Genomic DNA, 12,717 nt, shown 5'->3' with positions numbered 1-12,717 from the left:
ATTCAAGCACTCGCCAATGTACTAGTCCTCATATCCATGCAGACAAGAAATAGTCATAGTAGATAGTTTACAAACAGCAAATGGTAACACTTTTATGAATATAGCTAAAATAAATGAGTTTACAATTGACAAAAATAATATAATCAGGAAGTAGGAGTATCAAATGAACCATTAAAATGTGCTCAAAATCAACGTAAAATATAAGCACAAGAAAAGAGATGGAATATATAAAACTAAATCTAAAAATTTTTGTGTGTAAAAAGAAAAACAGCTCAAAATAAACAATTTCTCAAACAACACAGAAATTTTAACCCTGTAGAATTTCAGCTAAGAGGTAAGTAAATTTGAAAGTATAGCAATAGAAAATATTTGAAATGAGGCAAAGTGGGGGAAATTATGAGCTGTTACTTAGGGATATATGGAAAAATACTAAAAGGGAAAACACTCTTGCCATTGGCTTTCCAGACTGAAAGGCATGGGTTCAATAAATATGTGAAAATGTAATGGCTATACATTTTCCAAACTTACATTTTAGCTCTACTTGAAAATAACAGTAAGAGGATAAACATGCATAATATGTAAACAGACGTCAGGGCACCTGCTAATGGATGAAAAATATGTAAATTGTTGCAGCTCTTTTACAATATAAGACAAAAAGTATTTAAGCAGGTAAAAAATTAAAAAAAAAAACATACAACCTTTAAAGTACTTTAAAATCACAAGACCAGGGAGATGAATAAAAGTCTTAATGCTGACTATTGAAAAATGTCTACAAAAGCAACGACCTCTCATGAGCATTCTGCCAAGTTTGTAGTTTTTTACAATGACCCACCACCAAAGTGATTCAAGATTCTCATAGCAGTGGTCGATAATATTGAAAAATCAATGAAATACAATGTAAACAAACATACACACACACTCATACACTCACAAACAAATATACACATGCATACACACATACACATACATAAACGTATGCATGCATGAACACACACACACACACACACACACACACACACACACACAACAATCCAATGATTCTAGAAAGGAACACAGTAGTCACAAAGAATGATCCCTTGATGATAACATTGCTAAATGCTTAAAAGTTTTCCTTAGTAACAAACTTCAACAGTGTGAACAAGAAAATAAGCAGTAGCCCTTTTGGATCAGAACCCAGAAATACATATCTACAAGTCCAAATAAATATAAGGAAGAATAAAAGAGTAAACCAAGAAAATCAGGGATGGAAAAGGTAAAATGATAAGGGGAGATGCAGAAAGGACAATACTTACTTGTAAAAGTACTGCAATTTGAGAAGCAGAGAGACTGTAAGAGTTAGAGGAGGACAGGAGCAAAACAATGTCTTCCAGATACAGAAGGACTGCTGCATTCATGAGCTCACCAGCTGAGGCTGACAGCATGGATCACACCAGCCATTGTTCTAGCATGGAATGGGAAGTGGTTCATGAGCCCCCAATACCTAACTGAGGAGGTGTAAACAGCTGGTGGCTTCTATGGAAAGAAGTTTACTTTAAGGGAATGGCTCCTGGTAGGTATGTCACACTCCAGTGGACAGCTGCACATCCGAAAGTATATTAAACAAAAAGAAAAGGACACAAAGTTGAAGCTGGGGAGGGTAGGGAGGGGGAGGGTGACATATCTGGGAGGACTTAAGGGGAAGAATTGGAGGTGAGTATGGTCAAAATACACTGTATGAAATTCTAAGAGTAAACGCATGCGCGCGTGCATGCGTGCGTGCGTGCATGAGTGCGTGCGTGCGTGTGCGTGTGTGTGTGTGTGTGTGTGTGTGTGTGTATGTGTATATGTGTGTGTGTGTGTGTGTATGCATGCGCGTTTTTTAATTAATGCACATCCTATTAAAGCTATTGAGCAGTTTGGAAAAATAAGACTTACTCTTTCTTAGCTGGGCGTGGTGGCACATGCCTTTAATCCCAGCACTCAGGAAGCAGAGGCAGGAGGATCACCTGTTCCAGGACAACCAGGGCTGTTACACAGAGAAACCCTGTCTTGAAAAACAAACAAACAATAACAACAAAAAAACTTACTGTTAAGCTTATATGTAGATATGAAGAATCGACGAATCTAGGTAAACAATTTTCTTTTTCTTTCTTTTTTTTTTAGATTTATTTATTTATTATGTATACAGCATGTATGACTGCAGGCCAGAAGAGGGCACCAGATCTCATTACAGATGGTTGTGAGCCACCATGTGGTTGCTGGGAACTGAACTCAGGACCTCTGGAAGAGCAGTCCGTGCTCTTAACCTCTGAGCCATCTCTCCAGCCCCACAATTTTCTTTTTATTTATGTTTCATTATGTCTATGTGTGTGGTTTGTGCACATTAGTGCTAGTGCAGTGGTGCATATGGGGTCCAGAAGAGGACATCAGATGCCCTGGAGCTGAAGCCACAGGAGATTCTGAGCTTCCTGATGTGGGTGCTGGAAACTGGAAAGGTCTTCTGCAGGAGCAGTAGTCACTCGTAACCACTGAGGCATCTTTCCAGCCCATGCAGAACAATACTTTCCAAAAACCAAAACAAAGAGAAAGAATTTACATCTTCCAAATGGAAGTTTTTCTTTCTGAGTAATAAGAAGTCAGATTATATAAGGTTAGTACATATAGAGACAGAGAATAGTGGATAAGGTTAGAGAAACCACACACACACACACACACACACACACACACACACACACACACACACACATGGACTCACACACGTTTAACTGACACTTGACACAGACACTGAAGTAACACTGGGAAAGTAAGCCTCCTGCCAGCGAGTTGTACTGCATAATACAAGTGTTCCTACGAAATGAATCGATGACTTGTCCTTATGCTCAAAACAGAATGAAAATTGACCACACATGTTTATAATTATTAAAAGCAACAATCTATGAAATTCTAGAAAAATGTTTATCTGGAGAGATTCATCTGGGCCACATGAATATTTATTAGATACAAATAGCTGCGAGACATGAAATTAAAGTTTTAAGTATATTGAACTCTACCATGCAAACAATCTTTTAGGATTTATGTATTTCAAAATAAAATATAAGCTATAGTACTGAATAAAGAATATTAGCAAGAAACTCCAAGGTGACATGGCCAAGGAAAGTGAGCAAAGGATTTGAACAGATATTTTATAACCAAGAAAATAAGAGTATCCCCTAAATATTTTTATTGTGCTTAATATCTTTCTCCATTTCAGACATGAAAGGTAAAATGTCAAAATGTGTTATATACCTATTAGAAACAACGAGATATAAAATAAAAATGAAGGACAAAACAAAGCTGGGTGTTCTGGTAGAGAGCGTGGATCTGGAAGGAGTGGGGTAGTGATTGTTCACTGCATGTAACTTTCAAGGAAGTAATTAATTTTTTTGAAAAGTCTTATGTTAAAAAGTGTCAGTGATAACCCATAACTATTTGAAGTCTAATTGTCATCAGAAATTAAAATGGCATAACATCTTAGTATTTTTAGATAAATTCACTATGGGGCTGAAGAGGTGACTCAGTGGTTATGAGAGCTTGTATTCTTACAAAGGACCCAGCTTTGCTGCCAGCATCCACACAGTGGTGCACAACTATGTGACTCCAGTTATAGCAAATTAGACTCTTCGTATACCAGGCATGCACATAGTGCACATTCATTTATTCATACATATACACATACATACATACATACATACATACATACATACATACATAAGGCAAAACATTCACACACATATAATAAGCATACCTAAAAAATAAATAAAAGTAAAGTCAGTGTGTAACTACACACACACACACACACACACACACACACACACAAACACACACACGAGTTACTGGGTTTTGCCCAACAGAAATGAAAATGTATCTCATCAAATATATTTGTCCAGCAGTGTTTATAGCAAGTTTGTTTCATAATTGCAAAATGCAAAGGAAATGTTTCCAACTGCTTAGTGGATAAACTATGATACAACTATGTTCCCATCATCAGTATTCTTCACTAACATGAATAGATGAATCCACAATCCAGCATAGAAGAATAAGCTCCAACAACACTGAAGGACAACCCAGCCTGCCCCAACTGTGAAGCTAAATCCACAGAAATGAAAAGACAATAGAACAGTTTCTACACAGGTCAACAAAAGAAAGGGCTAGCACAAAAGCTCATCTAGGGAAAACATCTTCCAGACTAAAAGTAAATTTGTTGACATTCTTTGCTTTTACAGATTATTAATAATGTGAAATTTCAATTTGTTTTTTCTTTTTCCTTTATTTAAACACTTTGGCTAGTCCAGTAGCCAAATATTCCCTTCACAATAAACGAGCCTTTGTCTTTCCACACTGCACACCACAAAAGGTAATTAAGTATAGCTCAGACATTATTGTAACCATTAAATGTGCTTAATTCTTGAAAGTCTTTAAAATATTGATGTTAATAAACATTTATAAGTGTTAGCCAAAAGAACAGGTCTTAAAAGTTAAAATTACAAATTAAAAAATTATAGCAATAGTTTAATGACACTGAAAAAATGACTATATATTACACTGTATATCATATGCCACATACTATATATTATATATATATTACATTGTAAATTGCATATATTATGAACATGTGATTAAAATATACCATGAAAGTCAATGGGTCATTTAAAAAGACATGAAAGTAAGAAAAGGATTGTTGGGAAAAGGTTTTAGGCAGAATAGAAGGAGGATAAGATGGGGTAATAGGGTTAAATGTGATCAAACTCCATTATATACATGTATGAAATCCTCAAAAATAAAATACAACAATTTTAAAATAAAATAATTAATAGAATGTTTGTGATGCTGTAATTTGGCAAGTATATCATTTCAGAAACAGAAAAAAAAAGAGCTATGTGTGCTCATGCACAACTTTAATCCCAGCACTCAGGAGGCAGAGGAAGGCAGATCTCTGGGGTTACAGAGCTTTGGCAATCCTGGTCTACATAGCTAGCCCAGGACAGCCAGGGTTACATAGCCACACCCTGTCTAAAACAACGATACTAAAGTAAAAGATCTGAAAAGTCTTCAGAAGAAGTTATGCAAATATTATGTAAAAGCATTAATCTTCAGTAACAGTATAGAAAGGAATAATATACAAGAAAAATAATGATGTATATTACTTCATATTTGTCAGCAAGATGAAAATTCAAATGCTAAAAAAAATTCTGCATAGACTGACATGCAAAGCATTTAGAAAACACATTATTTGTAAAAAAAAATCATTTAGTAATTACTAAAAGCAACTCAGTATTTTTCACTTTGACAAAATGGGAAGTACATTTATTAAATTATATAATAATGTCAAGTCTATTATTTAACAAATATAAAAATGGAAGCATAAAATTGTGACCAACTTAATACAAAATGCATAGTAGCCTGAGCCACAGAAACTGATGCTTGCAATCAATCCAAATATCCAGTAGGAAGTGATTGAGAAATTGGCCCATACATCTGCACATAGAGCAGTGTAGAAAAATACAATCAACATGTGAAACACCATGAATAAATTACAGAAAGTTGGTAAACAAACAGCAGGCATGAAAGGTTACATCTTACCTGACTGCATTCATACAGAATTTTTTAAAAGTCAACTGTTGGCAGTAGTAGCAGATAATCAAAAAAAAAAAAATTAAAACAAAGAAAGAAATGGGATTTGTTCAAAAAAAATGTGAGGGGTATGGACATTTTACCAAACTGGGTGTTCTGCTCTCGCCCATTGATTTGTTTCTTCTTTTCACCATTTCTACAACTAGAACTTTAAGACTACAAAAGCTCTGTTCGTCAAACTTAAAACTGATGGAAAGTCTCAAAATGTTATAGTCAGTTTCATATAAATCTGCACTTTTAATGGTGCATTGCATTTACATATTTTTGTTATACTTAATTCATGAATTTATGTGTATTTGTGATAAGCCACATCAGCAACTACTGGCCAGATGCTGTTTTACATTATTGACCTTTTTGCTAATGGAAAAAAATGAGCAAAGTTTTATTTCACTTTGCAACACACTGTTAATTAGAGGAGCACAGTACATGGTCTCATTATGCGTCCTGAAATCAATCGTGAAAAAGCAATACAAGTTAAGTAGACTCTTCAAAAGAGCTCAAATATAACTTACCCTATGTAAATAGAAGGAGCAATTGAGTCACCTATTGTGTGCGCTCTGCGCACACCTCTCCCACCCCGCCATGTCTCACCTGGCCCATCACTGTAACTTATTTGAACTTTTTACCTGAATCTTTCTCTTATTTCTCTTTTTGAGCCTTTTTTAAATGTCTATTTATTTCTCCAGCAGGCAAGTTAATAAGATGTAGGAAATCTGTGTTATTAAAGGCATTATAGTGGCACACATAAGAAACCACAGCTGTACCCTACTCCTTCCACAGATGAAGTATGAGACTGACATCTCCTAGACACATAAATGGAAGAAAAATGGAAGTCTGCGCATTAACTATAAAGCATTTCTTTTCAAGAATGAATGAGCGTTAGGGAGATAGTTTCATAGCTTAAGTTATGAGAACATAAGTCTAATCCTCAGAGGCAGCTTTGAAAAGGGAGGCATGGAGGCTTGTGTTATAATCTCAGTTCTGGGGAGATGAAAAGAGGCAGGCCAGCTGTGAAAATCTAGGCATGGTGGCATGTTCTATAGCCCCAGTTCTTGGGAGGTAGAAACAGGCAGGCCAGCCAACCTAGCCTTCTTGGTCAGTTTTATGCCAATGAGAGATTCTATCATTAAAACAAACAAACAAAAAAAAATGGTGTGGATACCGGGGGAAGAAAATCAAAGGTTTTCCTCGGACCTACACACCCACAAAGTCATACAAACCTGCACACAAAAGAATGAATGAAGCTCCGGGTCCTTAATAAACAAGATTACATTCATTTCCTCTATATATCTATTTTTTTGTTTCATTCTACATATTACTTGAATTTCTCTCTTATATATTTCCTCAGGATCACAGTTCTTGTGCTCTCCACCCAAAAAGTTCAGAGAGCTACAAAAGCACAGTGTACAAAATAGATTTTATTTTACTACCATCATCAGAGAAGTTTCCTTTTGCTCTAGGGAGCAGCCAGAGACCAGCAACTGCTCACCATGCAGAGAATGAGACTATAGAGTGGGCAGCCATAAATGGCACATCTATATGAGAACTCTTCCCAAGACTCTGGGATCATGACAAAGAAGGAGCAGAAAGGTTATAAAAAAAAAAAAAGAGAGAAGTATCAGAATACAATGAAATGGTGTTGTCTGGATATGGCAATGCAGTCAAGCACATGATCACTCATCAGCTGTGAGTGAATGCATGGACAAACCTTCACAAAATCAGGCCAAACAAAACCCCATCGTGAAGGGGGAGGGTCACATGAGGTCACACCCCTAGCTGAGGGGCTATTGGCAATTGATGGCTCATGAAAAAAAAAAAGAGTCATTTTTCTTCACCAATGTGGCCTCTGATGGGCTGCCAATACTCTAGATGGCCCTATACATAAGCACATACAGGCAGCAGTAATGTGACTCGGTGGCTTAAAAAAAAAAAACAAAAAAAAACAAAAAAAAAAAACATGAAATTGGAAGAGAGTAGGAAGTTGGATAGGAGAGAAATTAGAGAGAAGAAAATGGGGTAGAGGATCTGATAAAAAAATAGTATAGGTATTCTGACATAAAGTGAAAGTAAAATATTTAAAACAAATATTCTACCCAAAATAAAATAAAAAGCACTACCTATTTATTTAACTAGGTAAAATAATCTTAAATTATTCCAAACTCAAATGAAAACAAATTATATTTACCTTTCATAAAATCTGTCTTCAAAGTAATGAAGGAAAGAGAAAGAAGGAAGGAAAGAAACCAACAAACAAAATGGAAAATGAAGCCGGGTGGTGGTGGTGCATGCCATTAAACCCAGCACTTGGGAGGCAAAGCCAGGCAGATCTCTGTGAGTTTGAGGCCAGCCTGGTCTACAAAGTGAGTTCCAGAACAGGCTCCAAAGCTACACAGAGAAACCTGTCTCAAAAAAACAAAAATAAATAAATAATAAATAAATAAAATAAATGAAAATGATGGTTATCACAAAGTAAAAAGCGAAGTGGAGCAACCCTACACTATGTGAATCATCAGTGGCCAAAGCGACCATTGTGGAGGAAATCACTTCCATGAGTGACAGTGAACTATGGCCAGAGAGACTTGCAGAACAAAACATTCTCACAGAATAAGAAGGGACAATGCCCAGAGACCACTCTGACCAGCCTTCGTCATTTTTCTTTCTTTTTGACAATAAGGGATTTTTTTAATTTCATTAATATTTTATTTATTTTATTTTATATGTATGAGTGTTTTGTATGCAGGGATGTATGTGCACCTCAGGCCTGCTCGGTGTCTGTAAGGGTTAGAAGAAGACAGATCCCTCGAATCTGAAGTTAGAGATGGTTGTGAGTTACCACATGAGTGCTGAGAATCAAATTTGGGTACTCTGAGAGAGACAGCACATGCTCTTAACCACTGTGACATCTGTTCAGCTCCCCCAGTCTGCATCTCAGGTAGGCTTTAAATTATTTCTTAGAATTTCTAGAACATTCTCTTTTCCCCTCCCAGGGAGATTCATGTGTGCCACCTTGGAAACTCTCTGTAATCCAGGAGAATGACCCCAGTGAAGTCTCCTACTAAAGGTGGATTTGGACCCCAAACTGGCCATCTTCTATAACCAGGCAAGGATTCCAGCAGGGGGACTGGGTCATCAACCCAGCCACAAAACCTTAGACCTATAATCTGTAGGGAACCTAGAAGTCAGCTCAAGATACCCCAAGACAAAGTTCTCAGCACAAAGGAGATTTATTTGCCCCAGAGGGAAAGAGAGCAGAGAATAAGAGACAAAGACAGGAGATAGAAGAAGAGGCAGAAGGAGAAGGGAAGGGAGCATGGGAAAGGGGGCAGGGGTATTTATCGCAGAGAGATAAATCTCTCTATCCAGATCTGTCTCTGGATAGAGAGGAGACAGATATGGCACATACAAAAATGGAGGTTTGAAAAGATAAAAATGAGAAACCCCTTGTTAGAATGAGGTATTTAATTTTAAATAGGCATATTAGTTGAGTGAGCCAAAGGGGGCTTTGGCTGGACTTCAATACTTAGATAGCTGCACCTTGATAGTCAACCTCAGGAGGAGGAATTGGCCAAATAAGAGCATGGACCTTGAGGGCTAGCTTCAGGAATGCAGTCTAATGCTTTTTAGCAGAGGGAATCGGGGAGAAGGGCAAGGCCTGCCAGAGCCACATGCTTGAGTGGACCAATGTCCCTCTTGTAAGACATGCTGGGGTAATGGTGGCACAGAACTTGCAGGAGTGGCCAAGTCATGACTGGTCCAATTTATGGACACACTTTGCATCCATAACCAGAGCCCTCTACTTTGAGTTCCTGTTTCACAAGCCAGATGTCTCTGCTCAATGACTTTCAAGACTTTGTTCTGGAGGAAGATCCACTTCAGGCCCTGGCACCCTGGCGTTCATATACCCAAAGAGTCTGGAATGTTCTGGTAGAAGATCCACCTCAACTCCCCTCCCCTATCTCTTTCCCCAAACCCGCCCCTTCAATGCCTGCCAAATATGGCTCTTCCTCCAGAGATGCTCAAAACCACTCCCACAGAGTTTTTTTTTTCTTTCTTTTTTTTTTTTTTTTTTTTTTTTTTTTGGTTTTTCAAGACAGGGTTTCTCTGTGTAGCTTTGCGCCTTTCTTGGAACTCACTTGGTAGTCCAGGCTAGCCTCGAACTCACAGAGATACGCCTGGCTCTACCTCCCGAGTACTGGGATTAAAGATGTGCGCCACCACCGCCTGGCTCCACAGGGTATTTAAACTGCATCCCAGAAAACAGACAGATGGTTTTCCTATCTCGTGTCCCTGTCTCTTCTTTTAGGGGGCTGAAGAATCACCTAGGAACACTTTACTCATTAAACCAGGGCTTTTTCTAATTCGGTCTGATTTGATTTGATTGGGATTGCTGCATCAACAGAGAGGCTTATCAGGGTGCAAAAAAAAAAAAAAAAAATCAGGCTTCTGATTCTAGAAAAGCTACCTGGAATTTATTTAAATTTGTATACAGATCAGAATTTTAATGTTTTTAAGTATAATACTTATTCTTATTCTGAGGGAATATAAAGTAATTTTATTACAGTCTTTTCTCCACCCTATTGCTCTGTTCCAACTTCTTCTAGATTCCCAAACACACACCTTGTCTCCTTTCCAACTCTATGTCTGTGGGGAACAGAGGAAGCCTTAGTGAGTGGAGGCCTGATTGGCACAGACATGTTAAGCAAGGATCCCAGAGCCCCACAGACCAATAGGAAAATTGCAAATCTTTTCTCTGTCCTCCACCCTCTAGAGTGAGGCTCAGAGTGATGGCAATACCTTCCACTGGTGCATGTGTTGATGTTGATGGTTTGTGAAAAAAAATGTCCATTATAGCTTTATGCCCCAGATAGCCTTTAAGACTGTCTCCCAAGAGACTGCACCTCCTAAGATTGGCTAAGCCAGCATCCTTGTTCAGCTGCAGATGATAATTCTGACTCCTTATTTATCTAAGGTAATAATTTCCTATGCAGCTGTGCAGTGACCCCTTCTGTGTTCAACTTTATATAATAACCGCGTTGATCTTGCCGGGTACTCTGGTATGTCCACCAGAGAGCCCAGTTCACCTAACCCCAGCTTTTCTGTGTGTCCATGTGTCTGATGTTTGTGGTTTCTTCATTAGCTAATTAATGGTCCCCAATCAGGCCAAGTCCCTGGGGCTGTGCAAGGACACATGATGTGTGTTTATTTATTTATTTCATTTTTGTTTTGTTTTTCTCATAACTCACTGAGATCACTTAGTGCTGCCACTGCCCATCTATACATAAATACAGAACATCCACTGAAACATTGTCAACCTGTCAGGGACCATGCCCTAAAGAAAACTGATTTTCTCTCCCCTGGCAGCCATCAACTGTAAATAGTTGATTTATTAAAATTTAAACAAAAGTCTCATTTTAAAATTTCTCACCACAAAAACTAAGTTTATGGGGACAAGCCACAATACTTTCATTTCATTTCTCCATCTTCATAGCATAATCCTGCGTGGTATTCAATGGGTCTCTAAATACAGCTTGATGGGCCTTGTGCGTATGTGCATGTGTGTATATATGTATGGATGTGTGCTTATGTGTGTATGTGTATTTATGTATATGTGTGTGGCATGTGTGTATGTGTAGTGTGGTGTATATGTGGTATATGTATATATGTGGTGAGTTCTGTGTGTGTAGTATGTATGTGTATATGTTTGTAAATTTGTATGTGGTGTATGTAGTGTGTGTGTGTATGCACACACATTCTAATATTTTTCTATTACAGAAGGTTAAATGTCCTAGTACTGAGAAATCAGGGTTCTCTTTGGGATTCTTAGTGTCCATAACAAAAGAATTTAATATGTGACTCAGAAGGAAATGACCATTTTATTTGATTTTGAAAAACAACAAAAATAAGTTGCTTGGAGGAACTTGGAGAAAAAAAAAAAAAAAAACAGAGGGAGTAGTGGTGCTAGCCTTTTGGGTTAGGTGCCAAGGACACAGACAGACATGATAAAGATGGGATTTCTGCATACAGATGCAGACAGAAGGGAGGGCTTGAAAGAAAGAGTGAATGCCCAGAGTACAAAGAAAGCATGCTTTAGCCAGTGTCCACAAAACAAAAACAACAAAAAATTCAAAACAAAAACAAAAGAACAAAAAACAAACAGAAAGGAGGAAAAGGAAAAACTATATGAGTTATTTCTCAGAGAAACAGGCTGTCTTTTACATAGCTACAGAATGAGCTTTATAAGTAACAGCAAAGGGTGGGATTGCAGGGGGGGGGGGCGCGCTCCTGGGAAGAGTCAGTACATTATCTTGCTGTGGGATAATATTTTTGTACACTGGATTAATTAAATGCTGATTGGCCAATAGCCAGGCAGGAAGTAAAGCAGGATAAGCAAACAAGGAGAATGCTGGGAAGAAGGTTGAGTCGAGAGATGCCAGCCTGCCATCCAGGAAGCAGCATGTAATAGCACACATAGATTAACAAAAATGGGCTGAGTTTAAATGTTAAGAGCTAGTCAGTGGTAGGCCTGAGATAATGGCTGAACCGTTTTAATTAATATAAGCCTGTGTGTGTTTGCTTAGGTCTGAGTGGCTGCAGACTGAGTGGGACACAGGAAAACATTTGGCTACATTATCTCATTAAAGAGATAATTATTCCTCCCATCTCTTTAGCATATCTCTGGAACCAATCTGCTTTCCTGTGAGGTGATACTTCCCTTAACTCTAAAGGGAGGATACCATAATCCATACTGTTTTAACCTTAGGAGCTGATCAGAGTGTTTTGTCTCCACTCAGGGCCAGAGGTATAGAACTCAGATTCCATTCTTTAGACCAGGATGAAATGACTTCCCCTTAATTTGTTCAAGCAAAACCCTGATAGATCCACCTTTCTCTGCAGTGTTCTTCAGGAAGAGCACTTGTGATGTCTTCCAGAGAAATTGGAGGTGGGGCCCTAAGCCAACCTTGAGGGAGGAGCCCATCTGAATGGCCTCCAAGGCCACTAATCCATGACTAGCTGCCTAACAATGCCAGTATTATTCTACATGAACCAGATCCTGGCTTTAAATATATA

General features: G+C 38.0%; 1 long non-coding RNA gene across 1 annotated transcript in view; it reads right to left on the bottom strand.

The window, feature by feature from the left end:
- The window catches only part of LOC143272135 (uncharacterized), a 73,926-nt gene that overhangs the window by 57,303 nt on the left and 3,906 nt on the right, over positions 1-12,717 (bottom strand). The window lies entirely within an intron of this gene.

Source organism: Peromyscus maniculatus, chromosome 3, assembly GCF_049852395.1.
Source record: "Peromyscus maniculatus bairdii isolate BWxNUB_F1_BW_parent chromosome 3, HU_Pman_BW_mat_3.1, whole genome shotgun sequence".
Classification (NCBI taxonomy): Eukaryota; Metazoa; Chordata; class Mammalia; order Rodentia; family Cricetidae; genus Peromyscus; species Peromyscus maniculatus.
This window is presented reverse-complemented; position numbering and strand designations above follow the sequence as displayed.